A 10,835-nucleotide genomic window follows, 5' to 3' on the forward strand; every position below is an offset into this window, starting at 1 on the left:
GCTTCAGCTCCTCGAATCCCTCTTCAAACATAGAGGTCTTCGATCAAATTCAAACGATACATGGCAATATCAAATTACCAGCCTCTGCTGGTTTCGGTAACAGGTAAAAATATGTAACTGTAGTATAAATTATTTTGTATTATAAAGTAATATAAATTACATATTCTTTTTATTTTTCGCAGTTATAACTTCAGAAGTAGTTGGATAGAGGAAAAGGATGGTTAAGATATAAACTAATACTGGAGTGGACTAAAAACTATGTACCTTATAGCTCAGCCCTTTGGCAGGTCAAGTTCAATCACAAAAAATCTCAGTGTCTTCATTCTACTGCAGCAGAAGCTCATATTTTTGCCCACTGTGGAGGATCATGTTTAACATGTGAATCATTCTGATCACTTTCCATTATACAAACAGCTGTTTAGAGTGCCTGGAAGCACAGATCATTATCGACTGAGATGGCTGAGCTTCACTCACTCTGAAACATGTAAACTACAACGTGGCAATATGTCACACCTACGCAATCAAGCCAAGCGACCGCACCTGTTGCAAATCAGACCAGCCAGCTATAAAAGGAACAACATTGAGTCACTGGGTTGCAGAATCTTATAGAGTTCACCTGCTTGGCTTGTGATTCAGCGTACCTGCTCCTTCCTCCTCTACGTCCCTTGTCCCTCGTTCACGGATCTACTGGCATTTTATCGCCTGCTCGTCATCTCGGTTTTGTCTCTTGTCTTGCCCCTCGGAAAGACGTCTGCGCCTCGGAAGACCCACACCTGCCCACGACCTTTGTTCCCCGTGTCCCATCCCAAAATAAACAAACCTGCAATTTGGGTCCACAGCTTCCCTCCTGTCTCCTATCTGTGATGGTGACACTAGAGCAGTTAAACACAGTAACTTCTTTAGAAGTTTGCTGCTAAAAGTTTTTGTGCCAAGTTACAGGTATTACATTCTGATGAAGTGTTAAAAATGCATGCAAATAGTGGAGAAGACATAACTATGGTGTGAGAATGAAAATCTTCTCTTTTTTTCCAGTGAAATCATTAGTGCTTTTCTCTTGCCTACATCCTGGAAATAATGAGTGGAGACATGGCCAAGAGCCAGGCTGACTGCACTAAAGCACACACACTGTCTGAAACTACTTGCCCCAAACAGGGTTGCACTGAACCAGAGCCTATCCCAGAAACACAAGGCTGGAGGGGGATGGGACACACCCATTCTCTCACAAAGCACCCCAAACCGGACTCGAACCCCAGACCCACCAGAGAGCACGTACAGGCCGAACCCACTGTGCCACCACATCCCTCTTTTGCACTAAAACCACCAGTCAAATTGCAAACAGCAGACAAATTCTCTGTAATACAAACATGGAATAACAGTTACAGACCCTGTGTTCAAAAACGTAAAATTAAGAAAGAGTAACATTAATGGCACTGAGCTGATCTTATTCCCACACACACTTTCTGAACCGCTTGTCCCATACAGGGTCGCGGGGAACCGGAGCCTAACCCAGCAACTCAGGGCGTAGGGCTGGAGGGGGAGGGGACACACCCAGGACAGGATGCCAGTCCATCGCAAGGCACCCCAAGCGGGACTTGAACCCCAGACCCACCGGAGAGCAGGACCCGGTCCAACCCACTGCACCACGGCGCCCCCCCGATCTTATTCATCCTTCTTTCAAAAAAAATGTTGTGATCTATCCTACAACACCGTAAGCCCTGAACATCACTGCAGAATGAAAAATAAATATCCATCCATCCATCATCTATTTCCAATAATCACTTTTTCTGATTAGGGTTGCAGGCATCCAGAGCCTATCCTGGAATCGCTGGGTACAAGGCTGGGGTCATACCTTGGACAGGACTCCAGTCCATCACAAGGTAGTCAAAATAAATAGCTTTAGAACTATAATTTGTACATTCCTTGATTTATCGTAGCATATAAAATGAATGGTTGTACAATATGCAGTTATCGGAGAACTGAGTCTTTTTCAATATGCAATTTGTGTATTGAATAAAAAATGCACAAGCAGTTCATTGGTTTTTCCACAGTGACTGTGAGGTCAAGCTCAAGTTTAAAGTTTATTGTCATATGAACAGGGGTGCGGTGGCGCAGTGGCGCAGTGGGTTGGACCTCCGTCCTGCTCTCCGGTGGGTCTGGGGTTTGAGTCTTGCTTGGGGTGCCTTGCGACGGACTGGCATCCCGTCCTGGGTGTGTCCCCTCCCCCTCTGGCCTTACGCCCTGTGTTACCGGGTAGGCTCCGGTTCCCCGCGACCCCGTATGGGACAAGCAGTTCTGAAAATGTGTGTGTCATATGAACAAGTACCATGTACAAAGTAATATGAAATTCTTGCTTGTATGCATCTCCGCAGACAAAAAACAGTAGTACTAAGTAAAAAATATACATATATAAAAGGATAAAAAACATAGCCAAAATCAATAAAATGACAATGCAAGTGATGTGCTTGGAAGGATCAGTGTAAAGTCAAGTTGCAAAAGTTAACAGTGCAGAGTCCACTATCGTTATTGATATTGCACATTAGTTTGTGTTAAACATTCTTACAGCATTGAGATAAAAGCTATCTCTGAATCTAGCAGTTCGGGTTCAAATAGACCTGAGCCGCTTTCCAGAGGGCAGGAAAGAGAAAAGTGCCTGTCATATGAAGTAAATATGAGGTCATATGAAGTAAATTTACAATATCCTACCCCTACCAGTTAAAATCCATAACATTCACAGAAAATAACAGTTCATTTAAGATGGTGCTTTGTAATACATTCATTGCAGTTTCAGAGTTTCAGTGAGGATGCACGTTTAGGTTTAATCATACACAGTGCCAGGGTGCTTTCACAGTCATGACTGACTGGACTATAAGTATGAGGAAAGTGTACACAGTGTTGAAATTAATCTTTCTTCTGCCATAAGCCTAAATTTTGCTTACAATATGGTTTCGAGTAAGTTATGGTACTATGGTGGAATATTCCAGTCCTCAATTATGGTTTGGACCAAACTACTGGTAATAAAATGTCAAATTAAGAGGTTATTTACCATTTCCACCATATAATTCATTTCCAGGACTAAATATTTGGGATGTATCTTTGACATTGAAACTTTTTTCCATTCATCCATCCCTGTTCCTTCAGCAAACACTGACCCAGTTAGGGATACTGTCATCTGTCCAGTGGTAGGAAGTATGAGTAGGAGGACAAATGAAATACCAGACCGAGGTACAAGTACACAAACACTCGGACAACCATACACTCAGGGCAATTTTACTCTGCCCAACTCCGCAAGCTGGATGTCAGTGGAATTTGGGAGGACACAAGAGTATCAATGAGGTACCGACCCGACAGGAAGCCCACATGCATATGGGGTGAGCATGCAAACTCTAGATATGCAGAGCTGTGACTGGATTCAAACCCACAGCACTTTAATCAAGAATACAGCCCCATCTTGCTTGTCTTCAATAGAATTTTCCAGAAAAAAGAATGCATGGTTTGTTCGACATCCATAGCCAGTTTCATTGGCCATGATGTTTTGAACTGCTTCCCACAAGCAACATGTCACAACCTCGCAGAGATTACACCAAAGGACCATATCATGAAAGCTGATTTCACATACATGACAAACAGCTGCACCTCATTAAAACACTCTTTAAGAGACCACCTCCCTGCAGTGGTCGCAGAATCTTATTGAGAACCTTGCCTTTCCTCGCACTCAGCATTGCTCTTTACTCTTTGCCAATCGCCCTTTGGATCACGACCCTTGTTCTTCGGACTACGATCTCCACATTTGAATCACAGCTCTTCAGATAACAATCTTTGCTCTTTGAACCACGACCACGATTCCTCAGATCTTCGCCTGCGAACCCCAACTCTTCAAATAACAACTCAGACCACGACTAAAACACTTCAGACAACAATCTCCCCGCTTGTGTTCTGACCAACATGTCACAAGAAACCTGACACAATGGAGTTTTCAGTGAATGCCAATGAATAACATGAACTGCTATTTCACTGATACCATGCAGTATGAGTTCCTACTGGTACAACAGGGGACTTGGAATTTCCCTGAATACCAGTTTCATGCAATTTGTCATTACAAGCAAGTATCACTACTAGCTGCTAAAAATAAAAACACTGAAAATCCATATTTGATTGCTCCCATGTGTTCCAGATGCACAAGCATTATTAAAAAAAATCCATCCTTGCATGTCAATGAAGCAAAAAGCTACTCTAAGCTTCTCACACCAAAGTCCTGTGTGAAGACATTTGATTCTATGACTCTAAGTCACAATTTTGTAACAATATGCAAATTCCCAGTTGGTGATTTAATACAGCCTTCTGACAGAGCAATACTTTGTGTATGGCAACTTAAAGTCACAGTGATTATGAATGTAATAGGACATTGGCTTTTATACAGTTTATAGCTTTACTTTTCATTCTAATTTATAGAGCTATTGCATTGCTCAAGCATTATAACTGTAAAATGCCAGGCCACATATGTTTATTCATGAAGCCGGTTGAATGGCTTCGTGACAGCGAGGTGGACGAAATTAAACTGCACAACGTGGCAAAGGAAACCACAATAATTAGTTGTAATTAAGAAACTGTGTGCTGAATTGTATTTTCATGCAAAACAGGTTCCCATCTGAAACTGAGTCTAGGTTACTTATCTTTATTTCCGCACTGTAAAACAATTTCCCCTCCTTGAATACCCTTGCAGAGGGTACTAATCTCCCTTCTCAAGCAATCCGCTCCCCCCACCACGGCTGCCCAGCTCCACAAGGTAATTGCATCTGACTCCAATAGCTAAACAGGATCAGCACACAAAAGCTCCATTATCCGTTACCAACTCCATTTAAAAAGATATATTCAACAATAACTACTGGTTGAAGTAAATTATGACACATCCCTTCATGCAGCCAGAAGCTATGATGTGGCAAGATCAGGCACTTATTGAGTTTTATTGCCACTTTTTAGGAGAAATAGCCCTCTCCTTAACACCATTAAAGGTCCAGCAGCTAGGAAGCAGACGATAAACAGTCTCTTGTTGAGCGAGGCCTTGAACTGATGCTCTGAGAATACTTGTAACTGATACTTTCTCAAAGCCAGGGAAAAATTATTTTGCAATAAAACTAAATTCCACATTATACCAGGTAAAATAAAATAAAAGTAAAAGGAATAAAACTGATAGGACCAAAATCTTACAAATTTGGCATTTCTACCTTTTCTATTCATTTGAGGATTTTTTTTTATATTATGGCATTTCATTTTTTCACCTGCACCCCAAGCAAAATCACTGGGTTTTACATTACATTAATATTTATTCATTTTAGCAGACGCTTTTCTCCAGAGCGACGTACATCTCAGCAAAAATACAAATTTGTGGACTACATTAGGAGAAAGAGACATAGCTGCAGACATGTGATTCTTAAGTAAACCTGGTTTGATACTTTCCACTTGATGCACCAATGTTCATCGCTCGAGTAGGTGCATAAAACGGAGGATAGATGAATCCTGATTTTTAAAAAAAAAAAAGTTATAACACAAATCAATGTGAAAGAAATTTGAAGGATGCGAAAGAACACTAGAGGATTATAGTTAATATTAATATGAAGCCATTACATAGTATGTGGTACGTAGTAAGAGCATGAAGAAAAAAGTTTCCTTATAGAAGAATATACTGTACAAACATTGCAAAAGGCAGGATTGTGTTTGGGTTGTGATTGCCTTACCTTAGTTTTACCTTCCAGCCAAGGAAAATTATATCCTTAACACACATTCCATAGCACACCACAAGTATATTTTGGACAGGGAATGAAGTTCCTATGAAACATTTATACGACATGGGGATTCTGTTGGATGCATTGGACTGTCCAATACAAAATACAGGCATTAAAAACATGTAACAGGGGAACTACACAAAACATAAAAGTTTTAACAAATGTATGTTTTTTATTCAGTCCCACTGTTGATTTGTATTCTAAGAACTTCAAGTTTGCAACTCATGCTGAAGGGCTTCCAAGGACAGTGAAAATTTTAAAATGTATCTCTGAAAGAACTGCCAGAATAACTTAGGACCTTCAAACATTTTGGATCTTCAGTTTTTGAGTTGTACAGAATACTAATTAGGCTCCAGCACCACACACACATAAGAAAATAATAGAATATCAAAGCTGCAAGCATTAGAGAAAATAAATATCCTCATAAAGAAAGCAATATTGCTCTTCATGGTTATTGGTTTTGCACTGATGCACAGTCACAGCATTTGATGGGAAAGCAAAAAGAACAGCAATGAGAAGAATTATTTTTGTGAAGGTCCTCTATTTAAGTTGTACACTGGCTGGTGTTGGATTCCCTCAAAAAAAAAAAAAAAAAATCACACACACATCACCATTCTTACAGAGGCTTTACATTTGCAGCACCTCAGTACATTTAAGAAACAAGTCATATTACTGTGTAAATGAACTCCCAGAGGTTTGCTTCTGTACAGGAATAATAGTGATGTAAATAATGGAACACCAGACATAAGTTTATGACAGATCATTTGTTGCAAACAGCTGCTCCTTATAACCTCCCTGTGAAATATTAAATGTCTCCCAGCCTCAGCTTGGTATTCCTTCCACAGCCTGATATTACTTTTCAGAGAGTTTATTTACAGATTGTACTGAGAGCCTGAACACAGTTACAGAAAAATAAAATGGAAACTATATTAAGATAAGAACTCATCATAAGTTATTTAAAGGTACTCCAATATATTAAATGTTCATGTAATTGACTCCATTGTTAATGTTTGACGTATAAATCATTGTGACACAGGTTCTAAATAAATATTTTAAAATGGAAAAATACCATGTATTTCCACATGGCAAGATAATGTTTCGATATCAAATGAAATCTAGCAGTGTTTAATGAAATGCGCAGAATACTTTATTAATAGGTATTTTTATGCCTAAGAAGCCTTGAAAAGCTAAGATGTCTTATTCTCACAATGTATATTAAAACATCATCTTTAGCTAATGTCCTTGTTTGAATTTAGTAACTAGCTAAGTAATGTGCTTACTAGATCAAATGCTTTCAGTTTAAAACTCTTCAATGAGTACATCATAGTGTAAGCTATGTAACTGACTTTAATTAAAACATTTACTAAAATTTAACTAATCAATACTAAATATCAACTAGTTAAAACCAAGACGTTATTCTTCCCTTAATTTGCCTAACTCTGAAAACTTATTAGGCAAAGCTCTCGCACAGCAATCAGAACTGCAAATTATAACAAGCACACGAAATTAACAAATGCTGAAAGATACTAAAGATACTGCTCTTAACACTAATGTTGCCTGTAGTAGTAAACACATAATGATAATAAGAAAACTTACCTATGCAGTGAAAGTGCCTCTTGAAGTTTAATGCACAGTTATTTTGGTAGTCAGCTAGCAAGCACTTTTTCATATCCAGACTAGTTCAAAATTCCAGTGAGGGGAAAAAGCTTATCCATGCAGATCAGAGGCAGCTGAAACAAAATCCTCAAGAAGAGCCTGGGGAAAAATGATGTGCTTTGACTGTGTACAAGCTGAGGAGAAAAACAAGAAAGGTTAGAGGGGTAGAAATGACCACTAGGTGGCATATGTTGGCATACAATCTCGGGGGTGGGGGTGGGAGGGGCGACTTCACAAAAGAGAAATGCGATGGCAGACAACAAGGCCCACGAAGGGAGATGGTAGAGAAGAAACCCTTGTTCAGCATCCAGAGGAAGAGCTTCATTCCCGAACTCAACAAACCTGAACAAGCTCCCATTGAACAAACGTATTAATCCCCGCCCACACTTGACAGTAGCTACTACTGTATTTAGCAGCCTGCTGCAGCTCACGCACAGGCTGGAGACACCCCACCCCCCGCTTCATACCCTCCCAGATACACTGCAGTGAGCCGGAAGCTGGAATTAAAGTCTCCGACTTGGCGGAGCTTTTACTGCAGTAACGATGAGATAAACGCTTGTCTAGTAAGTAGGATGTCTCACATTTATCAAAACAACAGTGAAGTCTATATTTAAAAAAGTAAACACAAATGGTTACATCAAACCTTAAGGGGCAAGGCATCCCTACTGGTATATATAAAACAAATAATTTTAGACAAAATTCAAGAGAAAACATTCAAGAATAAACACAATTATTAACACAAATGGGGGAGAGCAGGTTGTGAACTGGTCAGAACTGACATCTTGTAATTGAAGGCACTGGGTTCAGAGCCCTATTCCTGCTGTAGTACCCTTGACCAGGGTGCTTATTCTGAACTGATACAGCAAAAACTGCCCAACTGTCTCAATCATTCTTTTATAACTTATTGCAGTATTGCTAATATAGTAAACCGTTTTGAACAAAGGTGTCAGATAAAAATATGAATGTATAATTAACAATTGATTCTGGGAATTGGGGGTTATAACTGAATCTCCAATAATACCCAGTATGATCAACTCTTGCTAACATCTCCTTTACTTCTACACTGCAGGTGAGATGTCATCATTTATTATAAGCTGTGGGCAGCCTCACAAAACACAAACCAATGTAACTTGACATCTGTTTCTCAGAGGGTACGATGTACACAGCACAGTTTTATTATTACTGTCCATCTTCAGTGTTGTTTCTCAGGTCTATTTCTACTGCATTTTTCAGGTGAGGGTACTTTTATAAAATCTCTGTTCAGATAATGCACATTTACCAGTTTTCACAGTTCTCATTGGGCCTGCAAAGTTACACATAAAAACAGCTTTTGTGACCTGATATGCCACTACACGGGAATAATGGAGCAGATGGGAGTGGAAAGAGAGGCAGATGGCAATTTATCTTTGCCCACAAAGTGGTATCACTTTACCAGCTCACATAATATAATCTCATTTCAATAAAAACTAAAACAGATGCATTAAGATATCACCATGGAAAAGGGGAAACAGGACATAACTTTATTCCGAAGAAAAAGATAATTGTATCAGTGCCTTTTAGTATACTGGCATTCTGACAAGTCTAAGTAAGATTTTTTTTTTATTGTTACTTAAGTGTTTAATAATCAGCTATGTTCAAAGTAGCATATAGTACCACTGTATTATCTGTACATTTAATCTGGTGACAACATGTTCTGTATGGAGAGGGTTGAGAACAATACTAATAGAAATATACAATAGTATTTCAGTAACATTTATATTACTTTTTGTATTTACATATATTACTGTAACAATTTTAATCTAAATCTACATATATACTGTATACACTGTATATCAAATTATAAATATAATAAATAAAAATCTTTTTTTTCGAAGCTTTCCCATGTATATCCTTTCCCCTTTTTCCCTCGGTCACCTTTTATAACTTTGACTGAAGTATTTGGCCTAAACAGCTCTGCTTAAATTTTCCACTGACTCAATGGGTCAACCTGCAAAATCTGTTGCTTATATGTGTCAACAAAGAAACAATATAAATAGAGACACTGAGATACAAGAACAGCAAGAGAATCAATCTGATGTTAAGCAGTGGCTTTCAGATGATCATGCAGCAGCCATGATCATAATCTGAAGGTTTATGTACATGAAGGAGTGGAGTTCTCCATCACCAAAAAATCTGCTGGCTGTTCAAAGCACTGAATGAGTAATTTCTCACACAAAATCATTTCACAGCGATACTTGAACATACATTCCCCATAAAATTGAATATGACTTTATAATTAAATATTTGCTCAATGTACCATGCAGCAAAGATATATTAATTTAGTAATAGTACAAATTTCTCCTGTGTACAATTCCTGGTCAGTCTGTGTGGAGTTTGTATGTTCTACCCATGTCTGTGTGGGTTTCCTCTCACAATTCAATGATTTACAGTTCAAGTGGACTGGTGATGTTAAATTGCCTTCAGTATGTGAATGGGTGAGTCACTGTGAGTGCTTGTGGCATCCCATAGAAGGCTGTACCTCCCCAGTCATGTCCCCAAAAATTCCAGGACTTTACTTTGGTTCACTGCTACCCTGCTCAGGACAAGCAGTTATTGATGGATGTATAAAACATGAAATATCAATGTTATCATATTACATGAAATAGCACACACACACATTTTCTGAACCGCTTGTCCCATAGGGGGTCGCGGGGAGCCAGAGCCTACCCGGCAACACAGGGCGTAAGGCCAGAGGGGGAGGGGTCACACCCAGGACGGGATGCCAGTCCGTCGCAAGGCACCCCAAGTGGGACTCGAACCCCAGACCCACTGGAGAGCAGGACCTGGACCAACCCACCACTCCACCGCGCCACCGCCGTGAAATAGCATGTAATATCAAATGTTAACAGCCAATTTATGTGTTTATTATGAAAGTGAAAGTGGAAGTCATTGTTTGTACTTTTGTTAAAGTTCACAGGCCCCTCTGAAACTGTTAGGACAGTTCTATTGACCGTTTTTTTTTTTTTCTTACAACTGCAATGACAGCAGAACAGTTTCAGGAAAGGAATATTTATTTACTCTTGTGCCTTTTCTTACTGTGTGTTTCACAAAATACAAACAAGCTACATAAACTATAACGTTGTTCATTCCATTGACTCTCAACAAAGGTTATTATACTAGCTTTACTTCAAAATGAATCCATTTTCAAGAACAGCTGATTAAAAATGTATAAAGTTGCAGTCTGTTACCAGTCAAACATGCTAAAAATGGTTGTGAAATGTTTAGAATTTAGGGAGAAAACTGCAGCTCTTGCCTTTCTTACTTATTGTTCATTTCAGGATTTCCGCATTCCATCTGTCCTATCCTGAGTGCTCAGGGCTTAATATATCAGTTTAACGTTAACAGGAGAGGCAAAACAAA

At 39.2% G+C, this 10,835-nt stretch overlaps 1 protein-coding gene across 1 annotated transcript in view; it reads right to left on the minus strand.

The window, feature by feature from the left end:
* The window catches only part of LOC108929052 (LARGE xylosyl- and glucuronyltransferase 2-like), a 38,782-nt gene extending 31,277 nt beyond the window's left edge, over positions 1–7,505 (minus strand). Inside the window, exon 1 of the mRNA XM_018743342.2 lies at positions 7,377–7,505. The gene's annotated coding sequence lies outside the window, so the exon portion shown is untranslated. The remainder of the gene's footprint in view (positions 1–7,376) is intronic.
* Between the last annotated feature and the right edge of the window lie 3,330 nt (positions 7,506–10,835).

The sequence above is a fragment of the Scleropages formosus genome, chromosome 7 (assembly GCF_900964775.1).
Source record: "Scleropages formosus chromosome 7, fSclFor1.1, whole genome shotgun sequence".
Lineage (NCBI taxonomy): Eukaryota > Metazoa > Chordata > Actinopteri > Osteoglossiformes > Osteoglossidae > Scleropages > Scleropages formosus.